At 42.0% G+C, this 26,302-nt stretch overlaps 1 long non-coding RNA gene across 1 annotated transcript in view; it reads right to left on the bottom strand.

Annotated features, from left to right (window-relative positions):
• The window catches only part of LOC105452602, a 37,183-nt gene extending 19,269 nt beyond the window's left edge, over positions 1–17,914 (bottom strand). Inside the window, exons 1-2 of the long non-coding RNA XR_974760.1 lie at positions 17,726–17,914; positions 15,410–15,543 (exon numbers count right to left, since the gene is read on the bottom strand). This is a non-coding gene — a long non-coding RNA (uncharacterized LOC105452602). The remainder of the gene's footprint in view (positions 1–15,409; positions 15,544–17,725) is intronic.
• Positions 17,915–26,302: the final 8,388 nt, after the last annotated feature.

Here is a 26,302-nt window from a genome sequence, read left to right as displayed (position 1 = left end):
GATTACGCCTGAATTTATTTAAGAAATAAACATGTTTGTGTAATATGCTTATTTATTAAAGAATATTTATACACATAATTTAGACGAGATACATATTTAGCACTAAACATGAGAGAGAGAGAGAGAGAGAGAGAGAGAGAGAGAGAGAGAGAGAGGGAAACCTGATACTGATTTTTGCATAATTGTAAAATTTTTACAATCTGCTACAGAATTGCGCACACTTTACATAATGCAAAATTGATTTTTGGCGCAAACCGAAAAGCGGGATGTGAATTCGCATAACCCAGCGAAATAAATAAATCCACAAAAGCAATGTTTAATTCGTCGCTTATTCGCATCGACGGCCAATATATAACGCGCGTTCGAACGAACTCGGAAAATTATTAATAGCGATAATCCGGGGTGTGCGTGTACGTCGCCAGATGGTGAGTTTAATAAGTCAAATTAAATTGGATTAAGAGGAACCATCCGCACGATACCCGGGACTCGAGGATTTTGAATATTATATCAGGAATTTTCTGCAGGGTCCCTGTGCAGAAACAGGCCGTTGTAGCAGTTCAGCTACATCAGCCGGAATGGAACAAAACGGTCTTGCGAACAAAAGGTTGTTCCTTTCACAATTGTTACAGCGTGTCTAACACGTTTCTAATTAATATGCCGACATCTTTTTATTAAACTTTGTATTTGGACAAAGGCGATTATTTAACAATCTTGACAATATTTCATTCTTTAGAGAAGCTTTATTTTTAATAGCTAATTAAGAATTAACTAAGCTTATTTCTTCAATAATCGAATTCAATAATCGATTTATCTGGAGAATAATCAGAATGAAATTGATTGATGAAATATATAACGTATTAATAATATGCGCAAAATAAATGCGATAAATAACATATATTAATTTTGTTTTCAATGGCACGATTATTCAACATTAATTTCTTCACATAATCGAAGAAAAAAATATTTGAAAAATCCCTTATAATATTTGTCCCTCAAAATATTTGTTTGATCTACACAATCAGTTTTGTACATGTATTTCAAATATGCGCGACTCGTAAATATTTTCGAATATAAATCATAAATACAGTATTAATTAATTGCACGAGATTAGGTTGTTCGAGATAAAATGGGTTGACAGTAACATGTGATAATATGCATTCCCTTATTTATTATTAATAATCCGTATTTTGGAGGCACGAAACTCGACTGAAAATAGAATACGATGACACATGGGCACGTTGCTACGGTGTGCGTGCGCACTTTCAGAAACAGGCGTGCAAAACGTGCAAACCCGTTACATATTGTTAACGGGCGCGTTTACGCGAGCAGGTACAAAATCCTGAAAGCGTAAATTAATTTCTCCCATCCCTTCCCCCTATTATCGACGAGAATCCGCGAGCGAGAGCATAATTTCGCAATTAATATTTACCTTTTTTGCCTCTAATTATATTACGATTTCGTTTCGGTCGCGCATCGCGGAAAATTCACACTCCGATAAACCCGTGATACGTGCAACGTATCAATTTCGCAAAAATTAGCTTGTCCGGTTAGTCGAAAGTGGTCGAAATTGAAAAAAAAAAGGAAGGAGACTCGGCAATTGGCGTGTTTTCGTTAATTGAATTTTCAGCCGCTTCATTATCAGCGCCGGTTGCTCGCCCGTTGATATTTTTCCAATCGCGCACGTCCGCCCGCGTTCGCGCTTTCCTTCGTTTTGTTTTATTTTTTTTTCATATATTTTTTTTTCGTTGCAAACGAACGCGCGCGCGCAGTCCAGTAATTAAAACATAGAAAGTGGATACGAGTGGAGAATCGCAAGGGCCCGTGGCCAATAAAATAAAGATATACGAGAAAAAAAAATGTTTGATACCTCTGTATTAATCTCGATTAACTGTTCGTCGAGCTGCATTTAAGTATTTCGGATTAATTGTTTTTTTTTTTTCAGGCGAAATAATCGAAATTCTTTTTTAATCCACCACTGAAATAGAATTTTAATTTGATCATTAATATAATCTCTTTTAAAATTAGAAAATTAGAAATTAGAAAGTTTCAATTGAAACGTTCGAAGCTCTTTTCTTTAAATTCTTTCTTAGTTCGATTTTAATTTGGCTTTATTCTATACATTGAATTATTCTTAATTGTTATGATAGTAATGCCTAATATTATTTAACGTGAAATCAAACTAAAATCGTTGCGTAACAATTGGCTGATGCACGGGAACAGAAGAAATTTCATTGCAAGGGGAAATATGGTACACGTTTTCCCGAATTGAGCAATCGCCGTAATGTGCGTTACACCATAGACACTGCACAAATACGATGTTAACGCAATGTTGTGCTGCGCCGGAGCGGTGCGAATCGTCCGGCGAAAGCGACGAGGGTCTTGCGAATTTATTCTTGCACAGCGCGCGCGAATCGACGTCGATCACACATCGTTCTCGTTCCACAATTTGCCAACTTTAATTCTTTTAATATAAAAATCACGTTCTACAGAAAATCGGACGCTCGCGCGTGTGTTGCACACGCGGGCGTCGCGAAAGTGCCGGCTCGCGGTGTCGCCGCAGTGTGGAATACGCGAACGCGCTGTGAATTCGCTCGCGAACAAGGGAGAGGTTTCGACGGCGGTTCACGACCGACACTAGCTTCGATCGTAATCGCGCAACGATACGCCACGGTTGTCCGACCATATCAATCACATCAGAAGCGGCCCAGTCGATTCCGCGCGTTACCACAATAGTGTTTCCACGGGATTATTGCCGCGCTATACGTCGGGGCTGTGTGCGTGTACATACATGTGCGCGAACAACACCCCGCGCGCATTTTGACGATACACTTTATCGCGCGGCTTGCCTGCACGCTCCTCACTGTAATCCGGCATACCATCCACCCGGTGTCTTGCAAGGCGTTCTCTTTCGCGTCGAATAAATAAGTAAACCGCCATAGAGTTGATTTGACGCCACGTGTTACTTTTACGACACGCGTTTCTTTAGAATGCTGCACGGCTCTCCGATGATTTCCCAAGACTCTCCGTCTCGATTCCTTTTTATTAATGACTTTATCACCTTTTCGGTTATTGTATAGTACGTAATTTTCATCGAGGGCCGGTTTTATAATTTCCGTGCGGAATGGTGGACGGGGATTTTTTATCGAAAAGAAAAAAGTGGATAGAAGATCTTCATTGAAAAAAAAAAGGATAGAAGATCTCTGTTGAAAAATTCCAAAACTTCGGACGGCGAAGCCCCCGTTCATTTTAAATTCTTCACGATGCGAAATAACTTATAACAACGTCGTGGATAAAACACTTCTTCTTTCAGAGCATCCCCCCCCCCCTTTCCCCCTTCTCCCTTCCTACCCGCTCGATCGTTGGAATTATTGACGAGCCGCGGATTATATCGAAGGTACGAAGACGCTAGGAAAAAGAACGCGTATCCGCGGGCAAGGGCAGAGGGGAGGGGGGGGAGGGAGGAGGAAGGGAGGCGAAAAAAGGCGCGCCCTTAAAAAATAAACGAACAAAGACGAGGAGAAAAGGAGGAATGAAGCAAGGAAGGTACGACGCGCACACGCGCGCGCCGATAGAAATGGCGACTGCTTGATACACCGTGCACATCGGATAAATTTTCAATCGGACAAATTCTGAAAGGGTCGCTACTATCCCCCCTTCCCTCCCGCTTCCCTCCTCCCTTTCCCTCGCCAACCCCTTCGAACCCCTCCCCCCCCCGGACACACGACCGACCGAGCAAGTTTAAAAATCGATGCAGTCTCGAGGAACCTTCTTCGTCTTCTTCCTCTTACGTTTCCTTTTTTCTCTTCTCTCTCTCTCTCTCTCTCTCTCTCTCTCCCCCCCTCGTTCCTCCTTCTCGATTTCGCGGGGATGAAACTGCCCTTCCTTTCCTTTATCGGGTCTCCTTTTCTCCGTCTCGTGAATAGGAAAAGAACACATACACACTGGCCAGATACGCGCATACGATGGGCGATATAAACTACGATAAGCGTGCCCTTCCCTTTCGTCACTTCAATACGATTTTTGGTGGACACGATCGGAATTCGAATGCATAGATACAGGAAGTCTCCATTCTTGTTTTCATTTTTGCCGCGGACGGTATTTCCAATTCTCATTGCTTAAAGCTTTAACTCTGCACGTATAGCGTGCATTAAATATTGATAATTAATTTATGCGGGGTCAAATAACTCTTGCTATGCAAATTAATAATTTGCGTTCCGCTGAAAATTTCAACTACACTCGCTGTATCACCGCTCCTACAGATCGAGAGAGCGTGCGTATTATTTTTACGGTCCGCTGCCTCACTGGTCTGGATCTGTATTTTTAATGCTTTCTGGGTGTACCTTTGGGGGATTTTCCAGTTTGATACATCGCATATGCGCCACCGAGATCACGAGCCGCAGAATTGCAAATCGAAAATACGTATCCATTTTTTTTCTCCGGAGCTTTGCTTCGCTCTGGCTTGATGGTACGTTCGCCAATGTGTGTATGTGTGTGTGTGTGTATGTGTGTATGCATGTGTGCTAAGACGAAGCCCGAGGTATTGGATGTGGTTCGGGGGGCGCCGAAATTCCGAATGCGGGCCACGTAGACGCTAAAACGCCCCCATGATTCAATTCGCATCAGCCATCCTCCCTCGCCCTCCCTCGCCCTCCTCTTTCCCCCCCTCGTCCCCTCCTTTCATCCCCCTCCCCCTCGATCGTTCCCCCGCAGCCTCCTCGTGCGCATCTTCGGGGAAGCTCGCGAGTTTCATCCCGGCGCGAAGACATTCCCGAGCGTGTCAACCTGTGCGCTACTTACCGCGATTGTCTGCTTTCACCCTGCTACGGCTTCTCCCCCGCCCCTCCCCCCTCTCGCCCCTTCGCGGCCCGGAAATTTTCCTTTTACGGCCCTTCGCGAGGGCCGGGAGGGAGGGAGGGGGGAGGGGAGGATGCAATTTCTATTTTAGGAGCACCGATCGAATGCATTTAGGCGCCGCGCCGCGCCGCGCCGGATCCGAGCGGCGCGGTGAGTAAGAGCGGGCCCGAAGCGCCAGGGATGGTGTGGCGCGCGAGAGGACTCGCACTTCAACCCTCGAGGATCGATATGCGGCAGCTCGGACTCGTAAACTATCGCGTATCCACACAGGCGCGCGGCCCTGACACTTTGAAGCCACTCGAAGAAAAGAGGCTTGGAAGCGATGGCGCGCGCACGTGGACGACGGACGTGAAGTGTGACTTAACTTATAAAATAAGTCGAAAAAAACACACACACACAGAACTGTTTCGCTCGATAGATTTAACTTTATCTCCGATCTGATATACACATATATATTGTAGAATAACTGAACCAAATTTAAATTTTATTAGGGTAAAACGCGTACCTCGAATGGAACGATGGGTAATATTTCATTATCTATTTGAAGTTTAATTCGCGAAAAGCCCGTTATTCTCAACAGCTTATAATTCAAACGTTATTAATAATTTTAGTTAATAAAAATCATTGGCAAATACAATAATAATTAACTTTACGTTTCATTAATTAATTAATTTTTTAATGTATTGCCGTCTCTCTCTATTCTTTATCTCTTTTTTTATACATAATATATAAATATATATTTTAAATATTATATTTTTAAAATTTTGATTAATTTTGTTACTTTTTATATATATTTTATTTCTAAAAGCAATCTGTTTACAGAAATGAGTATATTTGCATTACACGTGTTTGACATATCAGTGCTCGGCATCAATAACACAAGATACTAGTTGGAGTAATTAAGTTCTAAATATTCGCGAGCTGGCGACCGTGCACATTAAATAAATAAAAAGTAGTGCTTCATACCAATGACACGGTTAGTTAATTAATTGGGAAAATGATCAATTTGATAATTAATGAATTGAAACTCTCAATTGAATCGATAACGATGAAGTTACGGAGATGGGACGTACGTTAATTCTGTATGGAAATTGGACGTAATTAAACAAACTAATATATGGGTCATTAAAATAGGCGGAATCGTAATGTTACTCGTGCATACGTAAGTGAATTATATTTGGACGTTGATGAAAAAAACCTTCCGTCGGGGAATACATATGCATACATCCGTCGCTCGTCGAAACATCGTATTTCGTTAATGCAAAGAAATTTCTCATTTTCAGTTAAATGAATGTGATACACGTAATACGATGCGCGCGCGAGATTTCTATTTCCGCGGGAAATAATCAGAGAACTCGAATCCCACACGCGGGATGAGCGTCGTATATTCGAGAATTTGTTATATTGAAATGCCGCGGTTTGAAAAATTTTTACGATAAACGACACACACTGCGCAGTGAAGAAACGACTGGATTAGCTTCCATTTTCGCGCGCGAACGCCGTGTATGGCGGAAAAAAAGGGAAGTGGCATACGCGTACGGAATATACACACATACCGGTCGAGTATATGTGGAACTCATCGTTCCCAAGCTATTTCGCAAGTCCGCCCAATCGTAGAACTATTTTGTTGCACGTGGCTGGGCTTCGGAATGAAATTTTTCTTACTCCTGGTGCTTGTCAAAGTGCTCGAAATTGTTAAGATGCGGTTTAACGCTGAGATGATGACGGTGTTTTTTTTTAAATGCAAAAAGGGAGTTCTTCTGGTGACTAGTGTCACGTAGAAGAGAGAAACTCTTGTCGAGGCCTCGTCATTAATATTTTCCTTTTAACATTTAAAAAAAAATCGTGATATTCCAATATTTTTTTTAATATGTAGTACATACGCGTTGATATTAATCCGGAAACCTCGAGCGCGGTACGCAGAATTCATCGGTCGAAATTGTTACGGAATTGCGTATAGATCGCCCGTATCGGGATTGTAACACCAGACTGGTCCGTGTTATTTTGTGGTCGCAGCGTAAATATTATTTTTCGCGGAATTCGAGGTAGCAAAACATATTTCGGGAGGAAAAAAAAGCGTCGCGCCCGCGCCGAAATTTATTCGGTAGCCCTGCGAATCGGAAGTGTTTTCTTTATGCAAACGTCGTCGCAAAACGAAATGGCTTGAGAATCCTGTTTCGGGAAGCGCCACCAGGACGATGGTGGCGAAGCAGTTATTATAGTATAAGCGAACGAATGTGCTGAAGGGTGTAATATGAAGAACTCGCGAATGTACATTGGCTACTTTGCGGCAGGCGGCTCGGCCTGAAATTTCCAGAGCACGGCAATTTGCGAAGTCGCAAAGGGCGCGAGAACGAGGAACGATGGCGATGACGATATGGAGCGGGCTGGGGTCGGAGGTGATACGAATTGATTCGTAGGGAGAGACGAATGAAAGCTCGTCGAGGTCTCGTGAAAGGGATGAAACGCAAACTTTTCAACGACCCAGCGTGGAGGGTGCGATTTCTTCGCCATCGGACTTTCTCCTCCTTCTCCTCCTCCTCCTCCTTTTCCTCCTTCTCCTGCTTTACGAAGGCCGTTTCAACCCTTTTGCGCGAAACGACGCTTCCGGATAGACTCCCTGAAAAGGGCAACGGTATTTTTCTGATTTTCCTCCGTGGCAGCGCTACCTGCATATTAAAATCTCGTTAACGCCGTCGCTCAAAATTATCTTACGCCTTTCTTTTTTCTTTCCGTTGACTTTAATGCGTAGCCGGCGGGTAAGCTGTAATCGATGCCAGAAAAGAAAAGCAGTCCGCCACTCTCCTTTGCAGTACTTCAGTAAGTGTGCGAAATTGGAATGTGAGTTTATAGCGAGAAATTGGGGCAATTATATTTGTAAAAGATTACTTTTATTTTCTTTAAAAAAAAAATCATTTTAAGGTAATTAAACATCGCAGAATATTAATCCTATTGTTGATATATAAATGTGTTCTCCATTAATGACGTCATTAAAAAATCGCACGTATAAAAAATTTGGATTAATTTTTTACACTAAAAATGCATATACGCTGCCTATGCTATTTTGTAGAATTGTTAACGAGAAATGCGATGAAAGGCGTATCCCAAAATCTACATTTCATTCATCATTATCAAACTACAGACGCAGATATCTTATTTGAATCTTCTCCCTCCTGCACATCGTTACATTCTGCATATAGATACAAATGGTAAACGTTATTATGCAGGAGATAACGTAACCGAATAATGCCGCTAGCGTTACGCTGCATGCTCGTAGGGCTGCTTGTCAATTGATAAGGACGGCCAATCAAAATTAATGCGGCCGTCGTTAACGACGACGCGGTGTCGAACTTTCTCGCAAGGTCCATTCGTCTCTTTCGCGAGGATCGGACTTGGCCAGATTCAGGAAACCCGTGGCGAAACCCCCCTCCCACCCCTGACGGCCCTACCGCGGGAATATCCGGGACGTTTGTCAAACGTTTTCTTGCCGCGACTTGTCGGAATCGGCCCCGACAAATTGGCTAGCGCGGCAAAAAGCGATACCGAGCTTTCGGCGTGTCTGTATATGTCCCACGTTGGTCGGCTGTTACGTGAGAGCGGATCCCTTTCGTCGCTTTTTGCATGGGCCTGGGCGAACTCGCGCAAGCGGCAGCTCGCGCGCAAGATTTCTCTATTACGCGTAATGAAACGACGCGGTTACGTCCGAAAACACGACGGCGGGACGGTTAAACGAGATAATTCATAGCGGCCGCGGAGAATGGACGAGTTCTCGGCTGTTTTGATACGGAATAGCGGAAAGCTTGCCGAGAAATTAAACGCAATTACAGCCGCGATTATGTTCTCATATGACGCGATCGCAAATATTTGGACAACCTGATTTCCGAAAGAATATCATGATAAAAGAAGTCTATACATTCAGAAATTTAGTTTTTACAAATGTTTTCTAAAAAAATATTCCTTCAAGAAATACTAATTGTAAGATATATATATAAGATATAAATAAAATATTAACTAATTGTATAAAACCTAAAAAATAATAATACAAATAATTATATCTCTTATAATAAATTCATTTTATCCGTTTTTGAACTTCCGATTTTTGAATTTATTAATATGATTCTTTTATAACATTCTTCATAATTCTTTTCAATTCTAAAAATTTTAATATTATTCTTGGACTACTATTCTTCAATAAAGGGATCATTTGCGCTATTAGAACTGCGTCGGCTCTTAAAGGCATTTATTTAACATTTTATTATTCTTGGATTTACCAATAATTTAATCTGCAAATTGCTTATTATATTTTTATAGCCCGGTCTTCCGTCCACCAAAGTAAATTTATATTTTTCAATTCATTATACATTTATGTTTGGAAATTTATATTATATTACTACTAAATATAAAACTTACTAATTTCTTAAAATTAATCTCTAAAAGTTAAAAACTTTTAGATATATAATAATAAGAGGTATTAATATCTTGATGAGATTTCAATTTATTTCATTTAAAATTACAATTTATTATTCAAATAATTTTAAACGTATTGTTATATTCTCTAATACATAGTCGCAAGAATTGAATTTAGCAGGGAAACTCGACTCAAAGACGTTTGATTTTACGAGAGAAATTAAATTTTGATTGTGATTACGAAGAATAAGTAGTTGAGTTTTTCTAATCTTGATTGTCGGATATCAATCGGCGGTCGCCATGAAGGTGCAGAGCCGAACTGAGAAAGTAGGACGATCTTATGAAAGCGGGGGGAGGGCGGAGGGGGGGGGGAGAGGAAAGGAAGGGAACTATGCTCATAAAAGTTGACTTCGAACTTTACATCCAGGATCGGCTCGAGTTCGGTTTGACACATCACAGGAAAGTTATAATTCGGCTTCAATTTGGCACATTTGGCTGAAGAAGTTCGGAACCTCGCTCCTCGGAACGCGCCGCGGCCGCCGCCGCCCGCGTGGCATGGAACTTTATATTCACGGTCGATATGGATAAAATATACGCGTTTACTGGGCGATATTTGAATTAATAATCCTCGTCACCGGTAAGCGATCGACTTTCAGCCAAGTATCGTAAAAGTTTGGTCGGTTCTTTTCTGCGTATCGCGCGCGGGGGGTCGCTATTTATATCAAATATATACATTATATATATACGCGTATCACCATCATTCGAGGGGATAAATCACCGCGTATTATAACTTCTTTCCTTTCCTTCTTAGATCTTATTAATCGGAAAGCTTGCATACATCATCCCTCCCTCGTAAAATCCATCATGAGAGAATCTCTCTCTTCCCGCTAGGTCCCCTAGTTGGGGGTAATTGTTGGGTAATACCTTAAGTGTCAAGGCCAGAACGTTTTACCAACGGCTTATTCCTGCAGGCCGCTCCATTTATTACGGCCGCAAATTTATCACGGTTGCGAATTTGTCGGCTGCGGCGAAATTTCGGGGGGGGGGTGGAGGGAAGGGAGGCCCGACGTGGGACGAATCCACCGCGGCGTTTCTGCCGATGGTAGAACGCCATCCTACGAGCATGTGCACCCACCTGCCACGCAGGGCAGGAGAAGAGAGGTCATGTGTGTATGTCGCAGCGCACGTGCGGCGACTGCGAACGTGCGGACGAGGCTTAATAATGGTGGAAACTCGCGGCCTAACATTCCAACGTGACCGCTGGCATACGCGGTTAGCACACCTGAGGGATTTTGAGTTATGACCGGAAACGATGACGACGGCGACGGCGGCGGCGGCAACGGCGACGCTGGCGGTCAGGCAGACGCAGGAGAGGTGACGCAGGTGAACGAAGGGTCGTGCAGGGGTGAAACACGCGAGGGACCAGTGTGGACCAAGAGGGATGGCGGAGGGCCGCGCTTTGGGATTGCGGACGAAGGAGAGTGAGCAGGTCGAGGGACGCGTAACGTGGTGACGCGCAACGTCCGTGTCGCCTGCGAGCTGGCATTAATTATTTCACATCCAAAACTCAGTTTCCCGTCTAGCCTAGAGTAGAGTCAATTCTGCCCCTCGCCGGCTCGAGGATGGATCACAAAGCGGCATTAACATCGGAATGATCCACCCAAAGTGATCCTCGAGTAACAAGGAAAGTAAGGATGTAAATTATTCAATATAAAATTGAACGTTCCTGATACTGTGTGTACGTGCATTATAAATTATGTATATTATAAATATACCGTCGGGAATTTAAACTTATAGCATGTAAACAATAGTAAGTTAAATTAAACCGCGTAAGTGATTATCACAAATAAATTTAAGAGCGCCTTGTACAATCGAGGCTAAATCTTGGTGCATGGAAAGAACGATTTTGCTGGATACAGATCTGAAAATAATTCTTGTTGGACTATCAAAGTAATTTTGTTGCAAAGTCAAATTGCTAAAATAAGAAAACGTTTTATAGCAATGCTTGTATCATTTTCGACTTTTCAACAAAATTATTTTGATGGTCTAACAAGAATTATTTTCAGATCTGTACAAACTTTTAGACTTTTCAGCAAAATCGTTCTTTCGGTGTGCCTAATATTTCTATATAAATTCTTAATCCTGCATTATTCAGTCTTTTGAACTGCGCGCCGACTTAATGAACTTGCAACGTAATCATAAGCTGAAGCTGGAATAGTGAGATTACGATTAAATTGATCTTCAATGTTTAACAATCCGATGTGAATGAGCATTTTAAAACATTGCAGGGAAATTATTGAGAAAAATATTTAAACTTAGCCATCGTACGATAATGCCACATTAGTAAAATATGTATAAGAAGTGTGATTTAGATTTGAAGATTTTTTTCTCCCAAAAATTGATTTATTGTACGAATATCTCAATGACCTTAATCAAAACATTTTCCTTCGTTTTCTATAACTTTTTCTGGTAAGAGATGAATTCCGCGAAGATAAAAAAAGATTCTTCTTTGGATTTGATCTAATTCTCTCAAATTTTTTCACTTCTTCGAAATTATGAAATTGCGTATCTTTTAGACTTCTAGAGTATATGTTACATCGATCAAAACAAGTGATAATCACATGTCATGAAGCAATGTTTGGAAAATACGCGAGTGCGGCAAGACTTCTCATTTCAGCTCTAATAACATTTGCTTCATGATACAACATGAAATCAAAAATACTGTTTTATATCAAGCTTTATTAAGAAAAAAAATGGTACAAACACGATGTTTACTGCGTCTATTATTAGTAAATAATTAAATATCATAAAGTAATAATAAAGCATTAAGAAACAATAGCGCTGTAATTGGAATGTCTTCAACAGCACTGACATTAGTGCCATTATCTTGCAAAACCCTTAAAACTAAATCACCCTCCTAATATGTAATATGCGAGACTATTTTACATTGTAACGCCAATTAGCCAATTGTCCTGATCGAGTGGTTCCCGCGAAAGTACGATTAGTACGGCGTTATTCTCCGCGGGAAGACCGCCATGTATCAGTAATCCGCCGTGCCCCGTCGACGAAATTGAAATCTAGAAGCGGTGCCGGGGCGTGTCGAGCTAATTACGTCTGCCACCGCCGATGTATCGGCCGCCGCCGTCGCCGTCGGCGAATATTGCAGCTCGGCGCTATCCGCGGCAGTCGACGACAATTATTGGCTTGATTGCAAGTATCCTCGCGCGTAATTGGGCTGTCAGCGAGGCACTTGCGCACGGTCAATTATCGCGGAAAAGGCACGATTGGGCCGTCGCCGCGCTCTCCGACGACGAGCTTTACGCTCGCGTGTAACTTCACGGCAACAAGTGGAACTTATAAAGTACGACTATGTCAACGTTTCATTTCATTTCATTTCATTTCGAGTCACTTGGCAAATTAAGAGTCTCAAGTTAAATCGGAAATAATTGCGCTCCTCTTTTACGTTCGGTTATTTTATTAATTTGGCCGTTCGCAAGGAAAATCGATTCACTGCATCGGAATGTATAAGTGCTGAGATATTTAAATAAAGCAACGGGAGAGTACAAGATAACGGTTTTAAGAAATGCACTTTCCACGAACGGTACGGAACAACAGCTGCCGCGAATTTCATTATCAGCGAATTAGCTGTATCGCTGAATTACGGTATACACTTCATCCGTACACCGTCCCGCACTTCAAAAGTTTCCCCCCCTCCCTCCCCCCCGCTAAAAGCTGGCGCCGTTCTTTTACGGCAGGTCATTAATGATTAATTGCCTTTCAACGTACGGCGGCTAGGATCAATGGATTGCGATCGACAGCAGCCCTTTCCTGTTTCTCTCTCTCTCTCTCTCTCTCTCTCTCTCTCCGTCTCTCTCCGGCCATCCACTCTGCTCCCTGACGCTCGACTCGCATTTACCACTGATGGTTTTGCACGCAATTTGGAGTCACGCCAGGATGTGGTTTCCCACGACCATCGTGGGAGGAGGTTACCGTGGGAGGTGTACCGACCGGAGCCGGATTGTGAGATGGAACAGAAGATAGGCAGTCCGATCGGCTTCTGGACGCGCGGATGCAGCGTATTTGAGCGGATTGCCAAGTGGCTGCCGTTGCCGCATTCCATGGAATCCGATGGGCCCGCCATTAAGTTTCCGTTCAATTGCAGATTAAGGCTTACTTCTGACGCATTTTAAAACGATCTGCTACGTTTGCGAATTTTAATTTTATCCTCGCCTGTCGTTGATCCCAGCTCTTCTAATTCTATTCGTATTTTGAATACCATTATTAAGTACGTACTAGGATCTACATTGGACATTAAGATATCGGTTATCTCTAATTTCTTCTCTCGTTTAACTGTTTGAGGAGAATATAGGAAATAATATACGGAAAAAACGATTTTGCTGGAAGGTCTAAAAATATTGTTGAATACAGATATGAAAATAATTTTATTGGAAATTCAAAAATGATGAGCATTGTTGTAAAATGTTTTGATATTCTAGCAATCAGTTTGAATTTCCAACAAAATCGAAGTGCAGCCAAACAAAATTATTTTCAGATTTGTATAGTCAGCAAACTTTTTAGACTTTCCAGCAAAATCGTTCTTTCCGTGTAAAATTAAATTATTAGTTAAATATATGACATTAAAAGAAATTTATATCATTTCTTCATTAGAAAAAGAGCAAACTAATACGACAGAGGTCAGATGGGGTGAAGAAAGTGAAATTTTTCATGGATTGCGGACGTGCTTTTCTGTGGAAACCCGAGGATTTATTTACTTCGAAATGCTATCTAGAAAATCACGTGAGAAACTCATGCAGTGACTTCCTGGCTCTGGGAAGGATTTAAACAAGAGCTTCTCACTCATGGTGGTGCTTTATGCGCGTCCGCAAACTATTCACGGGGTCTCTCTCTCTCTCTCTCTCTCTCTCTCTCTCTCTCTCTCTCTCTCTGCTGCGGTGATGTTTTTGCGAATGTTCAGCGTATGTTTGCGTAGCTAGCCCGCGGCTATAGACGCTTCGTAGATGTGCTCACGTATGCGTCCTACCTCGCGTTTACCACGTTCGTTTGCACATTTGTGCGAGTTGGACGCAACTTGGCCACAAAGAACAACCGTGTCGCAGAAAGCCATTACAGCCGTCGGTAGGAGAGGGAGTATATTAATTTCCTTAGTATTAACCCTATACAATAATATTAAAAACCCCACGAAATCCCCTCCACCGTCATTCACGCGCCGACATCTCGTTTTCGATATTTCCGATCCCATTTCGCAATCGGAATTCGCGCGGAAGAACAAATTAAAATAAACACCGTTCAACTGTGACGGCACTCTATCATCATTTTCACCTCACTTTGATTCGCGCCGATCCTCGTTCTCTCGCTGCGTGATATTCGCGTGTGCACACACGCGGATCTATGCAAACTGACGTACGCGCGTATCCCAAGGGGGAGACAAAGAAAGGATATGAAACATCCTGCGAGGGGTGAGAGGGGGGGGGGATACTGTTAAAATGTCGCCTTCGGGTCTCCTTGCAAAGACCTACCGACTGAGTCATCATTCCACGTCCCCTTTTCAGCTTGCAAGATTATTCTTCCTGAGGAGGGAAGAGCGAATAGCGACGTCATTCGCGCGCACGCGCGCGCGCGAGGTAGAGTTGCTAAGAAATTTTATGACGCTGGAAAGGACGCTCTGTGAAATTCGCGCGACGTGTTTAAAAGCTCGTTCGGAGATCGTCGCGGATTATTTCGAGAGGGGGGGGAGGGTTTCGAGTGCGCGACGTCGCCTGTATACGTCGCGCTCGTAAATTGTCGACGTCGCGATATCCAGCTAACTCGCATTATTTAGAATTGCATCGCAATTAATTTCGATCTGTCGGCGCGAAAATTTTACAAAGGGCTCTATCTCACGTTTCTCCCCCTCCCCTCCCTCCCCTTTGCGTTTATAAATGTCCTATCAAGATGTTAAAGCAAATTAATATAAATCGAGCGAATTAACAAGTTTTGAATGAAAATAAAGTCAACAAACGAACAATAATTCAGCCGGTGTTCGGTGGTGAATTTCAAATGCGATAACCGATCCTTTCTCCTCCTATAAACCTTCGGTTTTCTCTTCGGAAAAACGGTAAGGTAGAAAAATCACGTAAAAGTACGGTACCTCCAGTAGCAATCGGTGGTCGCTTAAGGGGCAAGTTGAGGCTCTTGCTACTTCCTCCGCAAGTATCGCCGGCCGGTCGATCTAAGTGAAAAGTTCGCTGCATTCTAGACCCATGCGTACAGGTTGGCATTGTTCTGAAAGACAGAACGTGTACCTCAATTTATGAAAAAAAGTTAAAAAAGAAATAAAAAGAAATATATGTATACACAATAGTAATAAATTAAATTCGATGTAATGATCGTATTCATTTTTCACATCATACCAAAAAATTGCACTTATAACTCACTTATTATCACTTTCGCGTGCGTAAATAATCACGATATTTCGATATAACAATCTCGCAATTGCAACGCATTCGTGAGATGACTGTTTTTTTTTTGCGATTATTTCGTTCACACGAGAATCTCCTGCAAATTATGTAATATCTAGCATACTCTGAAAATTAATTAAAATCGAAGATCTCAATATCGAGAGATCGTGATAATTTTAAAATCATAAATAATCAACGCTCGCTAATATCGTGCAAAGTTCAAGCACGAATATATCACTTTTTATTGGTTCTTACTTTAGCCGATCGAGTTTTATCTAGCTGCAATTTTATCTTTTATAATAGTTTCGTTTTATACATAGAACGTTACGTACACTAGCTGATAAATTAAGATTGATAAATTAATTACTATACAATTTTTTTTAAAAATAAAAATAAGTGAATTATTAATTTTACTTAAAAAGACTATTGAATTTAGAATTTACTTGAGACAAATGTCTTTATTTTTATCTGTTATAATTCGTTTTATACATAGAACATTACGTACACTGATAAATTAAGATTGATAAATTAATTACTATTCAATTCTTTTTAAAAATAAAAATAAGTGAATTATTAATTTTACTTAGAAAGACTCTTGAATTTAGAATTTACTTGAGAAATAAAATATCTTTTTATCGCGAAAAAGTATTCGATAAGAATTAATGTATGTATATTGATTGGTATTTTTTTTTATAGCTTTTGCATTTCGAGAAAAGCGAGAGAAATCGCGCGATCTTAACAAACAAGTGCTAATTTGATATAAAATTAACACATCAGAAAAACAAAATTAAATTGTTACGAAAAAAGTATATTGAAGCTCAATTTCATTCCTTCTCTTAATTTATTGAACCACACAATTCTATAATCTTTTTGTATATCAATCCGTTTTACGCGCACATAAATTGCAACGTGCTCGATGGATCCAGATTCGGATACTCAATTACACCACGCTTTTCGATCGAGCTAAGGGGACCGAGGCTGCGTTCGCGCTTTGCCGCTTAAGCCCCATCTACATAAGTCGCAAACGCACAACGCAAACGCAAACGCGGAGAAAAAAAAAAGAACGAAACGTCAAAAAAAAAAAAAGAAAAAAAAAAGAGAAATGTCCGCGTTTGCGTTTTGCGTTTGCGACTTATGTAGATAGGGTTTTACAGCGCTCACAACATCATTTCAAACCTTGTTTTGTTTATCAAATGTTAAACAAGGACAAATGATGCTTGTAAGCGCTTTGAGCTTCGGAGCAAACCGAACGCAGCCTATATAAGTAGCGCTAACGAGCGGCCGCGAAAGAAGACGGGGCGCAGGATGCGCGGTAATAACTTGCCCAAGATTAATTGCGAGATGCGAAGGATGGAGCGCACGCTTTACGTATACCCGCAGGTGTATCGCCCGTAGCGTCGAGAGTGTGTCTTGTATACGTGCTGACTGTATGCTCCGGCACACGTAGACCGTCTCGTCGACTGACGCTCCGGCAGAGCACGATCTTACACGCACGTATTACGATTCGTCGTACAGGTATACATATATATAATATAAGGCACCTACGCCGCGCCGCGCGCGTACGTTACTCATCACAGCGGCCGTCATCACGCGCTATCGCGAGCACACAAGGGCACGGAGGGCGCAAAGGCCGACAAGAGCCGTGCGTTGTTAGCGCGACGAGACGCGAGATATTCCGAGCGGGGAGGGGGGTAGCGTAGCGAGGGCGGCGCGTGCCACTCTCTCTCTCTCTCTCTCTCTTTGTGTATGTTGTCGTATCATTATCTCTCGAGACGCGGTCGCGACGATGCGGGCGCCGCGCACGCGATCGCACGCCTTACAGACGCGCGAGGTTAAGTTGACTCGCGCTTCGCCGAGTTATTATTTGCGACGATTATATTAAGCGACTGGCAATCTGAATGAATCGAGCGCGGGCGCGACTGCTGTCTAAATATAGGTATTTCCCTCATTTGAATCGAATCGACGCAGGGATCCCTTCATTATGGTTTCTTTGCTCAGGTACTCACGGGCGATAATCATTTCCTGAGCGACGCGCCGCACTTATGTTCGCGGCCCGCGTCCTATATATACGCGTTTCTCGATTTGAAGGTAGCGCCGGAATGATGCCGCGACTTCGCCGGGTCGAGTAATTCGTGTATACATACATACGTGACGGAAAGCCGCGATGTATTCATCGTTAGTAATAATTGTGTTTAAGTCGTGTCGCGGGTGTGACATCCCGCTTCGATCGTACGTCTTCGAATCGACCGTCGTGTCTCGATCGATTTGACTCGCGTCACGTGACGCCGAAGTGAAGCGCCGCTCTCCGGATTCATTCGGCTATTACCGGCACACTCGCGGGGACGCGGAGCGAACTGATCTCAGGCAAGCGGCGCGTTTAACCGGTAAATATGCGTTCTCGCGATTCGGCCCGTGATTCGGCGTATGTCATTCGCGTAACGTAGTGTAAGTTCTATATGCGTGTTGGCGATTCGTCGCGCTTTTCGCGACGTCCATTCGATCGAGAGATCTAAGTCGAACACCAGCGCGAAAATAAGGGACAAGCGTACCTCGCGGCGAATCGCAATTCGCGAATACGTGACTCGCCCGGATTGTAATTTTAGCGGGGCGCCCCTCTAACCTAATTGTGAATCTGCGCGCATCGTCTTGTCGTGCAATTATAATGTCAAAAGTGTCGTTCAAGGGCAGCGCGCGATCAACGATTCCGATAACTGCTACGCGATCGTAATTAACCGCGTTCTCGCGAGTGTCGTGTGAACGTCGGTGACGAGGGAGGCTGAGAGGTGGAGAAGGTGCGGAGCGGAATCACGAGCGACGGCGGAGCGACCTCGAGGTAATTTATTATTCATTTTTGTTACTTACTAAATTAAGCGTTCGTGTTATTTAATGCATTACTTTACACAATATACAAGATAAAATATAGAATATTCTTCAATTTTTTATTTTGATACATTTAAAATTTAACTGAATCGAAAGATGTACATATAATTAATTTAATATATTAAAATTTTATAATATATACAATTAAATTAAATACATATTAATTATATCTATTTAATTTATTAATATATTAAAATATTAAAATACATATAAATAGATGCTTTTTTATATACATTATTTGGATTATTTATGTATAAATTAAATATTTATTTCTAAAATTTTAGAAAAGTTTGTACTTGTAAAAAAAATCTTTTTAGAAATGGTTATATATTTGCGTTATTTAACAAATAAAAAATAGGAAAGAATATATAAATTCAAATTGCGCAACAGTTATTTTTAAAATATTAATAATTTTCGGCGTTATAGTAATTCAAATTTTATATTTGTATTTTACAGATTATCGTACATAACGCAGTTACAACTCCGCCGTTGCGCGTTGGTGAGTGACGAATTATCCTTTATTTTAATTTAAGGTAATGGATCTGTGAAAAAAATATTACGGATAAATGTAAAACCTCGCAGATCCATTGCCTTGAAATGGATGGGCTAGAAAATAGAGTTAATGTATTAAAATATTTAATTCTGGAATATCCGTCGATTTATCGCACGTATGAGATTGTATAAAACTCACAGAACCATTATTTATTATTTCACGTTCTTTTATTGATATATTTTCGTATTCTATTCAGTGGAATATTAATTGCATGATGATTGCTTGAAATTAATTGTCTGCGCATAAAAATAACCGTGCATAAATGAAAAAATGTTTTATAAGTGAAAACTGAAGTGAAAGCTTCGTGGAAATTACTCCATTATTATTCATCGCTTAAAAGTGATAAAGCTTTGGTTTTTTAGGTATCCTTCCAGAATTAAATATTGTATATATTGATATAAAAAAAACAACGATATTTAAAAGTTTTTTTCAATATGCAAATAGTAAGTATAAAATAAAAGAAGAACAAGAAATATTTCAATGGTTACACAATGTGTAGTTTAACTAATTCATTTAATAAAGAACGCGTTAATAAATAGTATCATATCATATATAGGGCAATCATATTTGTTTTCTTAGAATGCATCGATTTTTATATTCACTTATATTTATTGGTAACTTTATTTTATCACTATTTTCCTTGAAATAAAAAACAAAAAAAAACTTAAACGACACAGTATGAATACTTCGTGGAACCGAAAATTGGTATGCATGTAAGCGCGATTATCCGAACGCATGATACCATCGGCTCGTAACTCGGAAATTCTTGCGATACTGACATTGTCATCCTAGGATATCTGTCTCTAATTAATTCCAAGATACTTTAACATTGTTAAAATTTCGCACAATGGTTGTCGGACACCCTGTAGATTTCAAGCCGCGCATAGCGGCCGCCGGGCTTGTTTTGTCCTGGCAGACTGAGGGATACCGGTGATTTATTAGCACAGGCAAGCAAATCCTTGTCGCATGGAAATAGAATAAACGAATGGAAAAAAGAAATGCGCAAATGATGCAGCCGCGAGCGTGTTATGGGGCGATAAAAGATTACCGGCGGCGGAGAGTGTGCGGTGTGGCGCGGATGCAGGGATGAGTCTGCGCGCGGAAAAAAACAAAATTGAAAGCCAACGACGAAATGCGCAGAAATTGGAGATGAAATCAATTCGTGCGGTAACTCCGCCATGCGGAAACACCATGTGCATTAATTTCATTTATCGAATTTTAGTACAAAGCAAGCCCTATAGAAAAAAGGAGCAGCGCAAATTGAAGGGCTTTATACGTCAGACTCATACGTCAGTTTTATATCCCTCTTTTTCCCCCCGCACTCTCCCCCCCCCCGTTTCCGTATTACGAAATGCTTCCCCGTAATTTCGCGTTGCTAAATCTGTTTTAATTGAAACAGAATGATAAGAGCGTCGAGACATTTAAGGGACATTCGCGCCGCTGCGAATATTAAGACGCGCAGCCTGCACGGCGATTGATTTCAATGAAAAGTTTGGTGTGAAAAATGGAACATTTTTTCTAGCTACAACTTTATTCGACTACTGTCCTCACCTCCAAGCCGTGTGGTGATTGTAACTCTTGTACATAAATGTAATATCGTTTATGCATTTCTCGCCGCGGGCTCGAACGTCGACGCGACGCGGACGCGACGCGCCGTTACGTTCCGATAAACTCTCTCGCACGGCAGCGAGAATAGAGTACCCAAGAAACACCCTCACTCTGTGCACCTAGGGCGGCAGGCAGGGCGATAATCCGATATAATGACGATGACGAAAGTAAGGGGCGACGATAAAGGTAAACGATGGTCTCGTCACATCTTTCAGCCGGATGGCGTGGCGAGTCCTTTTTCCACGGCCTCCCTCCCCTCCCCCTGTCTCCCCCTCGCCGCCCCTCGTTCTCTGTCACCACGCCGTACGTCGGTCGCTCAATTCCCGACGAAATGGAATATCGATACGCGGAACATCCCGAGGGAAGTGTAGCGAATATTGAAAAATTCTTGCCTGAAAGAAAAAAAAAAGCGGGAGCGAGCGAGAAGGAGTGAAAGAGAGAGAAAGAGAGAGACAAAGGGGGAGGAGGGTTCACAGAGGGCGGGAGGGAAAGAGGACGGCGTTATAGAGTCGTTTGCATTTTTGGAAAATATAATCGACCGGCTTGAATTGATCGGCGCCGGAGACAATTGGCCGGGCCGCGGCGGCGCTCGTCGCCGGCTCGTTTGCTTTCGCTCGAATTCACCGCCGCCCGGTGCGGACGCGCCGTGGAAAAACCCGTTGATCGGCGCGACGCGCGCCGAGAGAATTCGACCTCTCGGAATTTATTCTCACAACAATGTGCGTGTTATTGCAGTCCTCGATTTGAAATGTATGCATCCCCCGTCGCCGCTCGTCGCCGTACGCCCGGGCGACTCTTGGATAAGTGAAGAGGGAAACGTTTTCGCGAGAACCGATTGCGCTATTATTCCGACTCCTCGGCTATTATCATACGTGCACATCTCGTACGTGCATGTGGTCTCCCGACGTAATAATAATAATATTTTCGTTGCGCGAGTTCCCGCGATGGGAACAAAAAAAAAATGTATAAATTTATCACCGGTGTGATTCTAGATTCGACAGTAGCTGCTACTGATACTCTTGCTCATCGGCGGGTGGTATACGATATACTTCTATTGTGCCCGAAAAAAAAAACTAATAGCTTTCCACGTGTATTGTTTAAAACTTTCCTGTCAATAAATTTGAAAACCGGATACAAAAATCGCTTTGAAAATCGCGCAGTTCCGGCGGGGAGAACGTTAACGGCAATTTGGCCTCGAGTGCTTCGACTTTTGAATCCGTCCATCGCAGGCTTCAGGCCTCATATTCGGGCTACAGAGAGATATTTTATTTTATTTTATTCTATTTTTTGGTTTTGTTTTTTGCGAGCGCATTTGCGCACGCGACAGAGATGATTGTCGCGCGGAGAAAGGGACATTTTGAGGGACGAAGAGCAAGGAGGGGGCGGGGGAGGTGAAGGGGGGAGATGATCGGGAATGGATTAAACGCACATTCGAAATTTCGATTAAACGGGATTTCGCTACACACGGAACACGTCCCGAAGGGAAATTTACCGAATGTAGCGCCGATTGTGTGTCCGATCGGAGATACGAGGGAGAGAGGTAGTTTTCGGCCCGGTACCGAAGTCATTGGCGCAGGGAGTCGGCGGGAGGAAGGCGGGCGGGGGGAGGAGGAGGAGGAGAGGAAGAGCAGGACACGAGGCAGTGTATAATGCGAAATGAAATTGTCACGATAATCGTCCGCGAGCATGTATATACGTGTATATCGCGGCCGGATAAGCCGCGCGACGGGTATATGCACACCCGCGATTGTCCCGCACGCGCGCGTTTGCGCGCGCGGCCGGGAAACTTTACGTGTATAATCGACGAGGATCTCTCCCACTTTGTACACAAATCAATCGGCTAACGGAGAGCTCAATTATCATCGGACGCGCGAATTACCCGCCGCCGCATTTGAAATCGAGGAGATATCGCGAGCTCGCGGCGTGGCGCGGTCGTTTTAAACGCGAGGGGAATGCATCCTGCCGGGCACATTTCACTTTTATAGTCCGATCGAACAAGAGTTATTGAGATGGGACGCTGATTGTTATTTCTCTCGGCTGGTTACGTTGGAAGTTATGTTGGAAGTGATAGAAGTAATTTGTCATCAAGTTAGAAGAGAGCGGGAGAAGGTACGGTACGACTTATTACGGCCGCGCAGTTGCGCGGGAAAGGGAGAGGCGGAGGGAGGGAGGTGCGTTTACGTCTGCCAAGTGTAACCACCGACTGCAATTTTACTCTCTCTCTCTTTCTCTCTCTCTCTTCTATTGACACTTTCTTATTGCTTCTCGTTTCTTTCGGCACCGTCACGTTTCTTACGGAATTAAATAAAAAATGCATCCGCGTATTTCCGCGTCTGTGCACGTCTCTCCTTTTGTCGGCGCGACGACAGTTAATGACTGGATCCTTTCTTTCATCTTCCGGTATATTCCATGCTAGACTGAGAATTGGTCCCGGAGGGGGTGGCAGGAGGGAGGCAAGAAAAAAAAAGGACTCCAAGCGCGCACGCTCCGCGCGCGCGTTAAAGGATCGGAGAAACGTAAAAAGCCGGAAAAAAACCCGGGGGGGTTATCGATATGCGGGCGAAGTAAAACAGAATCGAAATGAGACAGTGAAACGTCGCTTTGACGGTACGTCGATCAAAGCGCGGAGACGACGGTAGACGCGAAAATCTTTTTGTACGGAATTCATCTTCGTTGAGCACGTTTCCTCGCTCTCGCGATTATCAGCCGCAGTCTGCTGAAACCATCGCTCCGGAAAAATGTCGATCGTTCCCCTTTGAAAAACGCGAATTATCGAACCTACCGGCCGCGACGAATATATATATATAGTTAAGAGTTACTCGAACTTGACGGGCACTCGTATAATTGTGCACTTCGTGGTTTTTTTCCCTTTGGTCACGCGTTTATTCATCGCCAACCGACACGTCGAACGACCTAACGACGACGAGGGGCGGCTTTCTATTTCGCCATTATACTCACCGCCGGCTTTGTGTCGCGGACAGGCAGGTAGCGAATCACAAACTTAATACTCTCTCTTTGAAGTTGAAATTCTTCCATTCGTCGGACGCCAATCCGTACGATTCACGTACGTGGCTTTGTAAACATTTTCTTCCTTCAGAAGTCAAGAGAGACGCTTTTTCGTTAGGAAACGGCTTTGTCCTCTGTTCCATCTAATGCACTGCCTAATTATGTTTCCACGTAGGATTTTTGGAACGACATAAATAAATAAAAACAAAATTTGTTTTGTTAATTAGATAAAAAAAGAAAGAATGTTAATTATAATATAAATATATATGAAAACAAAGTATAATTATTTATAGATAAAAATATAATTATAAGTAGCGTTAATTAATGCAAAAATATAATAATACAAAATTTGTCTTGTGCCATTTTATACAAATGCTAGCATTGAAATGTGTCAGCTAAATTGTCGAGTAATTTTACTTGGCTCAACCTGCTAAATTATCGTAAATTATTAAATTGAATTACCAAATATTTGGCAAGACATTCTAATGCAAGAAAGATTAACATCTCAATTCACGACGCCATCCATTGCGAATCTGGCAATGCTTGTCTGCCAGTGCATGCGTTTACCACTACATTATCGCGCAGCTATCGGATAATTATTTATGTCTCCAGAGGCACATACGGCGCCCATTCTATTCTAAGTTCGACCGCTTATACGACGTACATGAATTAATTGACAATTACTACATGCAGAGGTACTAATCGGAACTTTAACATTAAGCTCGTTAATGAACTGCTCTAAATAAACTAATATAAATTAAAAATCATAAATGTAAAGTCTATAAAAAAGTAACTAAATGATGAATTATTGATAAAGCAAGTAATAAGAACAAGAGGGAAATCTCTAACATTTTCTTCACTTACTCGAATATATTAACATGATACTTTCCGTTCAATTCTTTTGTACATATAAACAAATCTAAATAAGCGGCGTTTTAATAATAGAACATATGATGAATTATGTTTATAAATTTTATATTGAATATTATATTTATGACATGCATACTTTATTAACATAAGCCTATAAAGGGAGTCTGCATTTAGAGGCTTGTAACGTAAATCCGTTGTGTTGTAATAACATTGCCCCTAAAATCGGGATGATAATTATCCGAACGCAGTGTGCAATGTGGCGAGAGAGATACAGAGAGAGAGAGAGAGAAAGAGAGAGGTGGGGGGAGAGAGAGCGAATAAGAGAAATTGCTCGAATTCATAGTGTCACACTATTGCTGTTGGCGGGCGATCGGCAGCATCGGGGAAGCGACGCCCGCACGTTCGTCGCCGGCACTACTGTGTGGTAATTTGAAATGCAGGAGCACGTCGCGCATTATATATTGACTGCACTACTAGCGTCTGCGATGTCGCCGGCATTTCCGAAGTTGTCCCTCACGAAATCCACCGGCGGCTGCTGGACCGCCTCGATCGCCCGTTCGCCCCTCCAAGCTCTTACTTTTACTTCTTTCGGGAGTTTACCAAGTTTCGCGTAATGGAAAGTAATTTCGAGAGTAACGACGTTCCCCCTCATGAGAAGATTGCGGCGCAAAAGTATCATGACCGACACAAAGTGTCATAAAAAGTGCTCAGATCGTGCGTTAGGATAGACGTCCTGACAATTTGTTATCTATCGGTTTTTTATATTTATGTATGTTATGCGGGAATAATAGGAAAAAAACATTTTAAACTAATTTTGATGAATAATTGGATAATGATTTTTTGAACATTTTTATTGTAGTTTTCGAAAACGTCTGCTTTTCAAGTATTTTCTTAATTCTGTAATGCCATTTCATATAAATAGTAATGTTGATATTTGTCGATATTTGTATTATTACTTCAAATAATAAAGATTACTATATCTATAGACTTGGGATATGACCGATTTATATTATACTTAAAGTAAAACATGAATAAATCCAAAGCGGTGTCTGAATACGGATAATTATGAAAGCGTAATTCTGTTACCAATTAATTTATTATGAACCGTAGCAATAAATTCTTTTGTAAGATACGTTAGCAAACGTAAATTAGATGACGTTGCGTTACGTTTTTTCATTGACATCTAATTTAAATTATACATTTTCACCAACTCCATCAATATAGATTCTTTACAAATTACATTCAGACATGTAATATATGCATATACAATAATTGCATCAGATATTTTTGGGATGATTATTCTTTTTAAAAGAGCACGAAAAATTCGCCTAAAAAGAAATAGATCTCTTCGATTAGAATATTCATCATTTCCGAAACTTTCGATATAAAAAAAAGGGGACAACCCGTGGTATCTTGCGATACCAATTGCAGACACAATCATAGTAATCAATCATAAAGTGGACGAGCCGTAATGAATCGATAGACAATGCGCGTACGATTTGCCTTGGGCCAGTCGATAGATAGATGATGGATAGTACTTGCGTTTCGAGTCCGGTCAAAAATAGCTGCGTGTAGACAGGTAGGAAAAGGACACCGTAGTTGCTCGGGGCAGAGGGGGCGAGGGTGACTGAAAGGAATGGGGGGAGGAGAGAGAGAGAGAGAGAGA

This window comes from Wasmannia auropunctata, unplaced genomic scaffold, assembly GCF_000956235.1.
Source record: "Wasmannia auropunctata unplaced genomic scaffold, wasmannia.A_1.0 LD336028.1, whole genome shotgun sequence".
Taxonomy (NCBI): Eukaryota; Metazoa; Arthropoda; class Insecta; order Hymenoptera; family Formicidae; genus Wasmannia; species Wasmannia auropunctata.
Note: the sequence above shows the minus strand (reverse complement) of the source record. Positions and strands in the feature narration are given on the sequence as shown.